Here is a 14932-nt window from a genome sequence, read left to right on the forward strand (position 1 = left end):
AAAATTTCCATCTCAATTCAGAAGAATTTGTAGATGAATCAAAAGAAAACATGGAATAATTAAAGTCCCTGTTTTCTGATGACATGTAACTGCTATGCTCCATTAAATTAAAAATTATAGATATCTTCATAATTTATAAATCTGTACTTATCATAGGTATACTTTTTTTAATTTTTTTATGAAAACACACATGGCTTATGATATCACCTGTTTCAACTGTTTTTGTCTTCTGTCCTTAAACAAACCATCCTTTATAATTTTGCTACATAAAAAACAATATCCTCCAACTTCTGGAATACTATGTTCTTCTACTTTAATTTTTAGATTTATTTCCTATTTTCTTTGATATGGTAATAATTTTACTTTTATTAAAATCTAATCTATATCTTCTCTGTAGTGCCACAAAATTAATGAGTAGTAAAAATAGCTGTCATTCAGTACAAAGTTCCAACTATAAATAGAATTGTAACTAAAGATCCAAAAGAAATTTTTAAGTGTGATAAGTGGTGGCAGCATGCTTAACTACATGTTGTAGCAAAGAAGTACAGTGGAGCTGCTTGATTCATAAATTATAATAATGATACTATTAAATATAACTATTCTTCAATATATACAGTTCGTAAAATAAGAAAAATGAAAAATTATCACTCTGCTAATGTATTGTAAAATTTCTATTTTATACTTGCTAATCATTACAAAATAAAAGGCAGTAAAAATAGATCAGAAAAAACACATTATAGACATTCATGCAGACATTCTTGAACTTCTAATCTCCTACTTTGTAATTTTCTTTTACTAATTTCATTGTCATCAAACACTTCCAAAAATTGAAGACAGTTTGTTTGCATTAACTGATTATAGAATACAAAAACATATACTCACAATCTACACCATCAATTTACAATGACATTTAAAAGAATTTAATCAGAACATAGAACTACTAGCAATTTAGTGTTTGCAGAATATGTGATATTAAGTCACTATTCACACAAGTATATAACGATGAGATCATCTGCACAATAGTACTATAATTGAATTGATTAGCTTCCTCATCAGCATAACAAAACAAAAAAAAATACAACGAACTTAATACAGCCACTTAAAGAATAAACAGATTTCCAATAGCTAACTTGCCAACAACTTAACTTAAATATCAGTTAACTTAACTTGAACTTAAGTATCAGTTCTAATTGTAAATAGAACTGAAAATAGTTTGAAACAATAGTTCACACAAATACATTTAGAACAACACGTACAACTATAAATAATAAATTAAATCAGTTCTTATAAAGACACTAAAGCAGACAGATGATAACACTTTATGTGTAACTGTGCGGGTCCCTGTCATGGCTATCCTGTTAATAAAATGGTCCCTGTTAATAAATTCAGTGTATATTACGAAAAACTTTAATTACATGAGATTATATAATCTCACTTTAATCACTATAGAAGACTCATGTAATGTGTGTAATAAAAATATTTACAAACATTAAAGAAATCATAGAATCCTGTGTTTGCCAATCATACCTCCATCTGACATGAAGACTTGGATCTCTTGAAAACTTTCATAAGCTGAGATCACGTAAGAATACCTGGAAATGTGATGTATGCGTGAAAGGTTCCAGGTCAAAAGTTGGAGACAAAGTAAAAAATCTAGAAGACATTGTGAATTCACTAAATGAAAATATAATCAAACTTATCAACACCAGATTTAATGAAAAAATAACTCATCTGAGTAGAATAGCTGAGAATATTAAGACTTCCCTGGATCAATTTAGAACTGAAAATGAAACATTAAAAAAGGAATGATCATCTCTAAGAATTGAAAACATGAAATACCAGAATGATTTAAATGAATTACAACACTACTCACGAATCGACAACTTAGAAATTAATGGAGTTCCGGAAACACACAACGAAGACATCAATAAAGTTTTAGAGAACGTGGCCAAGGCGATAAATATACCCTTCAGCAGCGATGAAGTATTGATAGACCATAGCATACCTACAAGCAAAGGTAAAATTAAGCCTATCTGTGGATAAATATGCAAATTTGTCCACATATATACAAAGATGAAATGGTTGGCTGCTGCAAAAGAAAAGTGAAATCTACTGATTTGGATGCACGGCTTCCTCAAGGAACTATTTATATCAATGAACATCTCATGCAACTGAACAGGTAAGTAGAGCCAGGGAACTTAAAAAATAAAACATGCTTACATATGTTTGGGTAAAAGAAGGATAACTGTTTATAAAGGAAAAACCTGAATCAAGAACTGTCAAACTCACTAAACAGGATGATATCGCTTGATTAGAAAATAAGTAACGTGTTCACAAATCAGAATGTCAGTACATTGATTCTGATACATTTCATTATGAATATATGTGTTTCACTATAATTGTGTAGGAGTTAATTTTTTAATGGGTAACAGAAAATTTAATGTTGTATTTTATTGATTATTCAGATGACAGGTATTAATTTTAGCCCGACAGGAATTGGGTAATTTTAGAAATTTCTTATTATTTTTATTGTGTTATTATTACTACTGTTTTTTTTTTTTTTCATTTCTTATGACTTTCTATTAATTTTAACTTGTTTAACCACTTATCCTATTATGCCTTTCAATAATAAATTAGATGATTTGATAGTATATGATTGCTATTAAACAATAGAAGTAAATGTTTTTTTTTCATTTTAATCCTCAATTATATTTTACCTATAAATATGACCTAAACATAATTCATATGAATATAAGAAAAGATTTTGATGATGATAAAATTTATTTTTTACTTTAGTACTAATAAAGTTAAGTTTCAAATTACTATATTGACCAAAACTTGGATTGGTGATGACACTGAATTTAATTTCAGTTTAGAAGGTTATAATGTAGTCATTCAAAATAATAAATTCACAGAGTGAATGTTTATTTATAGATAAAAATATTAAACACGGGATAATGAAAGTAGAGTTAGAAAATGCAAATTCAGTTGGTATTAATTTTAAAATTGAAAATGGAACCATAACTGATTGACATTTATCGATTATTGCCTTCCCAGAACATACATTCTTGCCTGAATAGCTCAGATGCTTATCTACAGAAAATAAAGACAGATGATAACATAATTTTAATAGGGGACACGAATTTAAATATTCTTGATAATAATAACCTGATAAATGAATTTCTTAGTATTATGCAACTATATGGTTTTAAATTATACATAAGCAAACCTACACAATTACAAAACGATGATGGTATGCAGTTGACCAGCTGTATCGACCATATTTTCTTTCAAGGAAACTGGAACAACGTATGCAATAATAACATTGATACCATAGATACAGTCAGTAACAAATTTTATAAATACACTTACTGACTACTTAAATAAACAAAAACAGATTATTAAAATATCACATAAAAATAAACCACTAAAACAATGGATCACTCTGAGGATGGTAGCTGCTATGAAAGAAAGAGATAAAATGCACCATAAATTATTAAAACAAACTTTTAATACAAAACTAAAAGATTATTATAAGAAATATAGGAACACATTAAAAAATATAAGAAAGAATGCAAAAATTGGTTATTTTTTTAAGTTTCAACAAAAAAAAAAAATATATTAAAAAAATGTGGGAATGTATTAATGAAATGTTAGATATGAAAAAAGAAATTACACAACCGAAAACTGAACCTAATAAATTAAATAAATACTTTACAAATGTAGGAGAAAATTATGGAAATGCGATACTAAAAAATACAAATAACTTAAATCTTCCTCTTTTATTAACCCCATCCTCAAGTAATAGCCTGTTTCTTAACCCAGCAAATATTACTGAAATATTAAATGTAATAAAAAATTTAAAAACATAACTTGTCACCTGGAATCAATAGCTTTATTAATGCTTCTTGCTTAAAAGAAATAAGTAACCACACAGTAAAACCACATGAACACATAATAAATAGATGTTTTATTAAAGGATATTTCCCTACTACACTTAAAATAGCCAAATAATCACAATACATAAATTGGGAGATAAAAACAACCCGGCAAATTACAGACCTATAAGTCTTAAGTAACTTTTCCAAAACAATTGAAAAAATATTAAAACATCAAATAATGAAGTTTCTTAATAAAAATAATTCTATTCATAAAAATCAGTACAGTTTTCAATCTGGAAAATCAATAAAAGATGTGGTTTTACATGTAACTAGAATAATTAATGACAATTTTAATATAGATAATAAAACTATATCAATATTCCTCAATTTAGCTAAGGCATTTGACACAATTCCTCATAAAATTTTAATACATAAAGTAAATAACTGTGATATATGAAGATCAGTAAAAGAACTGTTTGAAAACTACCTTGGTAGAATTCAAATTCTAACTTTAAATAATATCAGTGATAACAAAAAGTCTTCAAACTTTAGACTACCACAAACAAGGTACTGTTATCTCACCAATACTTTTCTAATATACACCAACAATCTTTAAAACTGAACCTTCCTAATAGTAACATAGTATCTTTCACTGATGACACAGCTTTGACTTTCTCGGGCGAGACGTGAATTTCAACTAAAACTACACACATGTTCAGTAAAGAATAGTAAATCAATAAACAGTAACTGCCATTGTTAGTTAATAGACAAAGTCAAGTCAATAAAATAATAATAATAATATTAATAATTATAATAATAATATTGGACGATCATATGAAGTGGAATGTCCATGTACAGTATTTAACATCAAGACTAAATACACTATTCATACTTTTTACAAAATAAACAAAATTAAAGATCTTGAAATAATAAGAATTATATATTTTGCATATGCTCATTCACTTTTTCAATATGGAATCAAGATATGGGAAGGAACATATGACATCCATCTTAATAAAATATTTATGCTCCAGAAATATTTAATTAGAGCAGCTCTTGGTAGACCAAGGTTATATTCCAGTAAATGCTTATTTGAAGAATTTTAAGTACCTAATTTGAGACAAATATATGTCAAGAAAGTAATACTACACATAAAAAAATGTATAAATGATTTTGAATTTAATAATACATCATACAATATCAGCAAGAACAAATACTTGTACCACATTCTTTTCAAAATTAACTGTTTGCAAACGTCAATTTTCATATTACTCCAATATATTTTGTAACAAAGTCCCCAATCATTTTAACGTCCAAACAATAAATAGTAATCTAATCAAGAAATAGATGAATGGGTGAAACACAATACATATTTTAAATTACCAAATTGAAATACAAAAATAATCCATTCTAATAACAATTTAACATATTATTTTAATGAATAGCATACAACAAAATAAATTAATATTCTACTTAACATTAAAAAATCTACATATATAAAATTGTTGACTGTTGAAGTGAAAGCTAACAAGGTATACATTGATAGTACTTCTTGTCTTATCATATATTATCTTATGTATTTTTTTTTTATTTCTCCATTATGAAATTATGTTTTTTTATTTTATTATTTTATTTTATTTGATTTCAATATAAATTTAAATAATTTGTCATTCTGGTTCTATTTTTCTCTTTCAGTCTATTTTATTTGACTTAATTTTTCAATTAAAATTTTTTATGTTTTTATTTATTTTTATTTTTATGTATTATGTTACAAAAATTCTATTTTTATTTAGTTAAATATTGTATTTTTAATTAGTTCTTTTATTAATCATCCTATTATAATATGAACTCATGGCTAGTGCTCAAGGCTTCTTTTGCTAGCTGTGTAAAGGATAAATAGTTGAATAAAATTCTGTGTATAATTTTCAATTAACAATAAATAAATATAAAAAAATAACAAACTGTTTGTTCATTGAACATATATAAAAAAGAAATGTAAATGAATTTGTGAATGAATGAATGAATGAATGTCACAATAAATTTTGGAAATCTCTGAAATATTTCAAGTAACTTCATTTAATCAGGACCCAAAGGCAGTTGCATCACTTATTTATGAGGGGACATATATACTATATGTATATACAGTGAATATATTTATATAGATATTCTTGTGAAATTCTTCTAAGTATGATATAATGTTAATTAGAATCCAAAATCAAACAATGGTTTGGAAACAGATCTAAGGAACCCTAACATCAAAATTTAAATAAAATCTATAGTAAATCAACCAATTAATATTCCATATTTGGAAAGCCTAAAGTTAAGACAAACTAACTGATAAACAGCATAAATGTTATAAATACAATATTATTATTTAATAAAATTTAGTTTACATTACAAAGTAGTATCCATTTTAATAATTTCCATAATTTTATGATAAAAATAGATAAGCAAGTAAATAAATACAATTAAAATATAGATCACAAAAACCTACCAGACTACTATCATAAAATTCAGTGAAAATATCCAAAGTGATAAAAAAAATAATAATAAAATTACTAACTCTACCAAAAATATATCCAGAATTAATAAATCATTAAACAATCACTAATTCAAATTAGCATTCTAATTATGAAGAAAAATAACAAAAATGATTACAAAAAAAAACTAAAAAGAAGTATTTTGAAAAAAAATTCAATAAATTTATTTGTATAAATAAATCTATAATTTCAAAGAATTAATTTAAATTAGAAAAATCTACAATTATGCCTACGTGCCTACAAATTCGGTAAAAAGATACAAATAAAATAAATATAAACAAGTTAATTACAAATTTAGGGTGACTGAAACAAATATTTAGGATTTCATTAATTCACAACTTTAAGAGAATTGGTTCTGTACTAAAGTGCAAACGAATGCTTAATTCTTTACTTTTATACAGATTGCAATTCAGATCAGGTTAATTAAAAAGAAAAATTCAACATAAGTGGGAATTGTTAACTTAATGCTACACCGTTGTAAGATGAACATTTTTTTAAAGTTGTAATTAGTGATGAACAATTATTCACATACACAGAAATTTTATAATCTCACAACAGAAAAAATTTGTAATCAACAGCAAACTGAAATATACTTTGTCAGTAATTTTCTAAATCAAGTAAAGGCTCATGTTAACGACCTCAATCATGTAATAGCTTTTCTTTGTTTTCTTAAAAAACATATACCAAAGCTTATGCTTCCTTTTTTGATGAATAAGAGGCAAATCTAATTATTATCCATATATACTGATTGAAACTACTTGTATACTATTCCAAAAATGTTCAGATAAAACAAATGAATCAGTTTATTTTCATAGCTCTTAGCCCCTAGAAAACTTGTAAGATCAATTTAGCCCTTAATGAACTTTTAAAAAAAAGAAATTTCCAGAAAATTATATTAATGTTTATTGCCTTTATTCACATTGTTTATTTTTTCACACTGGTCTATAAAGATCAAAACAGCTTAGCCATGTGAAGGCTATAAAAAATATTGCATAAATAAAATATCTGTACTCTGAGCTGTCCATGGGAAAGGAAAACCAATATTAACATCAAAAGCCTAATTCCTTGATAATTAAGAAGTTACAAAAATAAATCTCCAAACATATTAATACAAAAAAAATTATCAACCTTTCTTTCATTTTAGAAAAAACTAACAGTCTTAATAATCATGAATAAATGAAATCCTGTAAAATGTTTTCAAAGGAACTACAGAAAATTCATCTACTATAAACCATGCTGCGATGCATTACTAATGCCTTTTATTATATAGCATTTTAATAAAAACATACCTGTCGATTTTTGACTGCAATAATTAAGCGCAGCAGTAACTAAATAATACAGAACTTCTTTAAAGTTCAATGCTGAAGCGGCATATTTTTCTTTTTATTTATCCATGCAATAAATATGCTTGCTGCAAGGAAGAGTTAAAAAATAAAAATTATTTTTAAAGAAAAATAGATATATTATTACTCTTTAATATTATTTATCATACACCAAAACAGAAACATTGAAATAGAAATCAATTAAAAATCTAATTCATAGCAGAATTATCTATTCTTTTACATCACACATAAAAAAAATTTAAACATTTTTCTATTGTTATAAACATACTTTAAGAAAACAAATTTTAAAAATTAAACGTCATCCAAATATTACAAAAAAATTGAATACAGACAAAAAGCTGTATGTCAATACCACTACGAGTACAAATTAATCATACTTAAAATAGGTAAATGTTAATTCCCTTAAATTAAAATAAATGTCTCCACCTTAAAACTACATATAGTATTCATGGATATATGAGATGCAAAAGAAAAAGTACTAGCTGGTATTGCTATATCTTGAAATTACTTGAAAAAGTTAGAACAAACTTTCAAAATACACAAATTGAAGTCAGATCTTCACTTCGTGCTAGTTAAGCATAATTTTTATAGAACTATTTTTAATAAATTAAAAATTCTGACATATCCATGTGTTTACATTTGTAATTAATATAATGTCTGCTAAGAAAAATACAATCATTTATTCCCAAAAAAAAAATATTCACTACATTGAGCAACTCAATAACTTCTGCATTACAAAATGCAATACTTATCCTTATTATCCTTTGGTTTCTATTTTTGATAAATTACCTTAGACTCTAAAAGATCTTACAATCAAGTTATTTAAAATCAAATTAAAAAATATACTTTTACAGAAACAATACCAAACTATTGATAAGCTTTTAAATAATAACTATTAATTGCACAAACCTGACTTCTTTCATACTTTACGCAACATTTACTAAATAGGTTTTTGAAATATTTAATAACAAACACCAGAATTTATTTATTAAAATCTTTATTAAAAAAAAAAAAACAGAAATACTTTGTACTACTGTTCTTACAGAATCAAGATTTTCCCACAATTTCCCTAGTTGATTCTTCCAGGCAAATGCTGGAACAGTTCCTTTGTGATCATGGAATAGCAAATTTGCCATTCCTGAAGTTACAATTTGAATAAGTCATAACACACCATGACTTCATGAGATTACAGAAAAGTATAATTATCACCAGGTTGAACTTAGGGGGTTCTCCAAGGGGCTTTTGAGGTCATTGTATGTTATTCAAATTTAATTTTATGTCATTTTTCAAATACTTGAAATCTAAAAGATAATTTTGGAGATCTTGAAAAACCTACAATTTCAAACTGAATAAAAATATATCTCATTTACACAGAACAAGCAAATCGACCTTTAAAGAATAAAACTCAAATTCACTCTTACTTAATAAATCTCAATAAAAATGGACAATAAAAAACAGTATCCTGAACACAAAGTCTGTATGCAACAGAATATTTAACCTTTAATAAGAAAAACTTAATTGAAGAACTGGAAAAGGAATGAACAGAAATATTAAGGAAAATTCTAGGACTCAAAAAATTAAACAATAACTTCAAATTTCATCTTAAGAGTAAACTAAGAACTTTACAAAAAATTCAATACTACAATCAAAATAAGAAGACTAAATAAAATTTTATGGTCATCTCAAGAAAATGAACAAAGATTTTTGAACAAAGACTTTTTTGAAAATGAACAAAGACTTTTTTGAAAATAGGAAAACAACAGAAATAGTTTTTTCACAACAAAAACAGAAAAACTGAAGGTATACTAGAATGAAGCTACAGAGCAAGGAAGAGAACACAGCAAAAGAATGAAAATCTACTGGGAAAAGTAGATTTTCAAAAGTAGCTTTATTTATGCACAGCCCACAACAGCTTACCACAAAAATAAACTAAATAATAATGTATAATGAAGCTAGTTATGAAAACTTCATATACATAAAGAAAATGCTGTACATAATAATGACTGTAAGTTCTATTAAATTTAAAAAATAAAAAAAAAACAATGAAAATGCATGCACAAATAAGAATATATGAAATACTGCTAGATGAGTAAGATTAACAAATACCAAAATACAAAATAAATTCCTACAGCTTCATCAACAGTGACATTCATGAGATATTAACAAGTTCATATAAAAAAAGGGAGGTACTTAAATAGTTTCCATTTTACTCTAATTAATCAACATCAGCAAGAAATACCTTGTGTAACAAATTTAATAGAGCACCGATTATTTTATAAATTTTCAACCATTTAACTAATATATGATAATCAAAATGCAGAATAATTTTTCTGTAAACAAAATTACATTTAATAAAAATTAAATATGTTAAATTTTACGTTTTGATTAAAAAGTAGAATTATAAATAATTGTATTAATAAATAGTTTTTCAATTTTTGAAAAGATTCAAAATAAAATGAGGTGAAACTTTAGCCACATTCTCAGAAAAAAACTGAACATTGTAGTAAGAAAAAAATAATCTGAATCCTACCTTCTAATTGCTTGTTAAATTAACAATATTAATGATAATTCTATTCATTTTCTTGGTATGAAAAATGATAAAGAATTTTTTTTTTTAACATGAATAATTTGTTATCTAAAAAGAAGTGCTGACAATTAGTCATCGTCAATTTTTTAACTTTAATTGACAAGCTACACCATGGCTACAGCTTGAGTAAAAAATTTCCCAGTATATATTTTTAAATAATTTTCTCAATATTAAGTAAGTTTTCTACTGAATGGTTACCAAATTAAAAAGAATACATACAGAGTGGCGCACGAAATGATCCAACATTTAGTATTGTTAAAAATATTTATTTGAATTGCAATACAGAAAAATAAAATACGTGTTTACTATATACCTGGAGATTATGTTCTACTATCAAATGTTCACTATGACCACAATCACGTCTAGCAACTTCTTCAACATGAACTCCTATGTTGTTAATAACTCAATACATGATCAGCCTCAATGATCAGCACTTGCAGTTCCATCACTGTACAAGGATGATTAGGTAAAATCTTTTCCTTTAGAAATCTCCAAAGAAAATAATCACACGGATTCAAATCAGAACTGTTCAGGGACCAGTTCTGTCCACACACAAAACAATTGGGAAATTGGTTTGAAATTACATTTGCGTTAAAAGTCTCATGCAGAAAGTCTAAAACAACATTGTGGTCTAGCTCCATCCTGCATGAACTACTCATTTTTTTAATTGAAACCCTTTTTCAAGAAACTAACAAAATTATTACTCAGCATATTTAGATAACATTCATGGTTCACTGTCTGTTCAAAAAAGAATGGTCTTATTACCCCATGACTTGAGATAGCTGCCCAAACCGTAATTCTTGGAGCATGATGCACGTTTTCATGAAGCAAGTGTGGATTTTCGAAACCCCAAAAATGGACATTTTGCTTATTAACAACCCTGTCTAGGTGAAAATGTGCCTCATTTGAAAACCAAACATTGTTTAACAACACGACTTGCTTCACAGCCCATTCAGCAAATGCCATTCTTTGATATTTGTTGTCAACCGTTAAGTTAGGCAACACTTATTTTTTACAGCTACAAATGCAAATCAGTTTCTAAAATTCGCTGCACAGATCACCTAGAAATTCCAAGTTGTGCTGCTGCTTTTTTTCTTGATTTGCCTGGGCTCCTCAGCAACACTGCTTTGACATCTTTGACATTCTGCAGAGAATGAACATTGGCAGGGCGTTCACACTTACTCTCAAATACTGAACCATCATTATTAAATTTTTCGTAAAGTCTACATACTGTTTTAAATGAGGGCAACCACCGAGTTTGAAAATGTGCTCAAAACCGTCTTTGTATTTTTTTTTTTTTTTTGTCTTCAGTCATTTGACTGGTTTGATGCAGCTCTCCAAGATTCCCTATCTAGTGCTAGTCGTTTCATTTCAGTATACCCTCTACATCCTACATCCCTAACAATTTGTTTTACATATTCCAAACGTGGCCTGCCTACACAATTTTTCCCTTCTACCTGTCCTTCCAAAATTAAAGCGACTATTCCAGGATGCCTTAGTATGTGGCCTATAAGTCTGTCTCTTCTTTTAACTATATTTTTCCAAATGCTTCTTTCTTCATCTATTTGCCGCAATACCTCCTCATTTGTCACTTTATCCACCCATCTGATTTTTAACATTCTCCTATAGCACCAAATTTCAAAAGCTTCTAACCTTTTCTTCTCAGATACTCCGATTGTCCAAGTTTCACTTCCATATAAAGCGACACTCCAAACATACACTTTCAAAAATCTTTTCCTGACAATTAAATTAATTTTTGATGTAAACAACTTATATTTCTTACTGAAGGCTCGTTTAGCTTGTGCTATGCGGCATTTTATATTGCTCCTGCTTCGTCCATCTTTAGTAATTCTACTTCCCAAATAACAAAATTCTTCTACCTCCATAATCTTTTCTCCTCCTATTTTCACATTCAGCGGTCCATCTTTGTTATTTCTACTACATTTCATTACTTTTGTTTTGTTCTTGTTTATTTTCATGCGATAGTTCTTGCGTAGGACTTCATCTATGCCGTTCATTGTTTCTTCTAAGTCCTTTTTATTCTCGGCTAGAATTACTATATCATCAGCAAATCGTAGCATCTTTATCTTTTCACCTTGTACTGTTACTCCGAATCTAAATTGTTCTTTAACATCATTAACTGCTAGTTCCATGTAAAGATTAAAAAGTAACGGAGATAGAGAACATCCTTGTCGGACTCCCTTTCTTATTATGGCTTCTTTCTTATGTTCTTCAATTGCTACTGTTGCTGTTTGGTTCCTGTACATGTTAGCAATTGTTCTTCTATCTCTGTATTTGAACCCTAATTTTTTTAAAATGCTGAACATTTTATTCCAGTCTACGTTATCGAATGCCTTTTCTAGGTCTATAAACGCCAAGTATGTTGGTTTGTTTTTCTTTAATCTTCCTTCTACTATTAATCTGAGGCCTAAAATTGCTTCCCTTGTCCCTATACTTTTCCTGAAACCAAATTGGTCTTCTCCTAACACTTCCTCCACTCTCCTCTCAATTCTTCTGTATAGAATTCTAGTTAAGATTTTTGATGCATGACTAGTTAAACTAATTGTTCTGTATTCTTCACATTTATCTGCCCCTGATTTCTTTGGTATCATTACTATAACACTTTTTTTGAAGTCTGACGGAAATTCCCCTTTTTCATAAATATTACACACCAGTTTGTATAATCTATCAATCGCCTCCTCCCCTGCATTGCACAGTAATTCTACAGGTATTCCGTCTATTCCAGGAGCCTTTCTGCCATTTAAATCTTTTAATGCTCTCTTAAATTCAGATCTCAGTATTGTTTCTCCCATTTCATCCTCCTCAACTTCCTCTTCTTCCTCTATAACACCATTTTCTAATTCATTTCCTCCGTATAACTCTTCAATATATTCCACCCATCTATCGACTTTACCTTTCGTATTATATATAGGTGTACCATCTTTGTTTAACACATTATTACATTTTAATTTATGTACCCCAAAATTTTCCTTAACTTTCCTGTATGCTCCGTCTATTTTACCAATGTTCATTTCTCTTTCCACTTCTGAACACTTTTCTTTAATCCACTCTTCTTTCGCCAGTTTGCACTTCCTGTTTATAGCATTTCTTAATTGCCGATAGTTCCTTTTACTTTCTTCATCACTAGCATTCTTATATTTTCTACGTTCATCCATCAGCTGCAATATATCGTCTGAAACCCAAGGTTTTCTACCAGTTCTCTTTATTCCGCCTAAGTTTGCTTCTGCTGATTTAAGAATTTCCTTTTTAACATTCTCCCATTCTTCTTCTACATTTTCTATCTTATCTTTTTTACTCAGACCTCTTGCGATGTCCTCCTCAAAAATCTTCTTTACCTCCTCTTCCTCAAGCTTCTCTAAATTCCACCGATTCATCTGACACCTTTTCTTCAGGTTTTTAAACCCCAATCTACATTTCATTATCACCAAATTATGGTCGCTATCAATGTCTGCTCCAGGGTAAGTTTTGCAGTCCACGAGTTGATTTCTAAATCTTTGCTTAACCATGATATAATCTATCTGATACCTTGCAGTATCGCCTGGCTTTTTCCAAGTGTATATTCTTCTATTATGATTTTTAAATTGGGTGTTGGCAATTACTAAATTATACTTCGTGCAAAACTCTATAAGTCGGTCCCCTCTTTCATTCCTTTTGCCCAGCCCGTATTCACCCACTATATTTCCTTCCTTGCCTTTTCCAATGCTTGCATTCCAATCTCCAACTATTATTAAATTTTCATCTCCTTTTACGTGTTTAATTGCTTCATCAATCTCTTCGTATACACATTCTACCTCATCATCATCATGGGCGCTTGTAGGCATATAGACGTTAACAATCGTTGTCGGTTTAGGTTTTGAATTTATCCTTATTACAATGACTCTATCGCTATGCGTCTTGAAATACTCCACTCTCCTCCCTATTTTCTTGTTCATCACGAAACCTACTCCTGCCTGCCCATTATTTGACGCTGAGTTAATTACTCTAAAGTCACCCGACCAAAAGTCGCCTTCCTCTTCCCACCGAACCTCACTAATTCCTACTATATCCACATTTACCCTATCCATTTCCCTTTTTAAATTCTCTAGCCTACCAACCTTTTTTAAGCTTCTAACATTCCACGCTCCGACTCGTAGAATGTTATTTTTTACTTTTCTGGTGACCCCTTCCTTAGTAGTCCCCACCCGGAGATCCGAACGGGGGACTATTTTACCTCCGGAATATTTTACCAAGGAAGGCGCCTCCATTATTGCTTTTGAAAATGCAGAGCCACATTTTCTTGGAAAAAAAAACAGCTGTAGTTTTCCATTGCTTTCAGCTGCGCAGTACTCAGAGGACTGAGTGATGTTGATATGGCCGTTTAAGTCGTTGTGACTTACGCCCCTAACAACTACTGAAAGAGCTGCTGCCCTCTTTCAGGAATCATTCCTTAGTCTGGCTCTCAACAGATACCTCTCCGATATGGTTGCCCCTTCGGTCCACCTGCTCTGTATCCCTGAGCACTCAAGCCCCCTCACCAACGGCAAGGTCTCATGATTCATAGAGGAGGCGTCTTTGTATAGC

At 28.8% G+C, this 14932-nt stretch overlaps 1 protein-coding gene across 1 annotated transcript in view; it reads right to left on the bottom strand.

Moving 5' to 3' along the window:
* Positions 1–14932, bottom strand: part of LOC142324848 (copine-8-like) — a 55684-nt gene that overhangs the window by 20797 nt on the left and 19955 nt on the right. The window lies entirely within an intron of this gene.

The sequence above is a fragment of the Lycorma delicatula genome, chromosome 5 (assembly GCF_047948215.1).
Source record: "Lycorma delicatula isolate Av1 chromosome 5, ASM4794821v1, whole genome shotgun sequence".
Classification (NCBI taxonomy): Eukaryota; Metazoa; Arthropoda; class Insecta; order Hemiptera; family Fulgoridae; genus Lycorma; species Lycorma delicatula.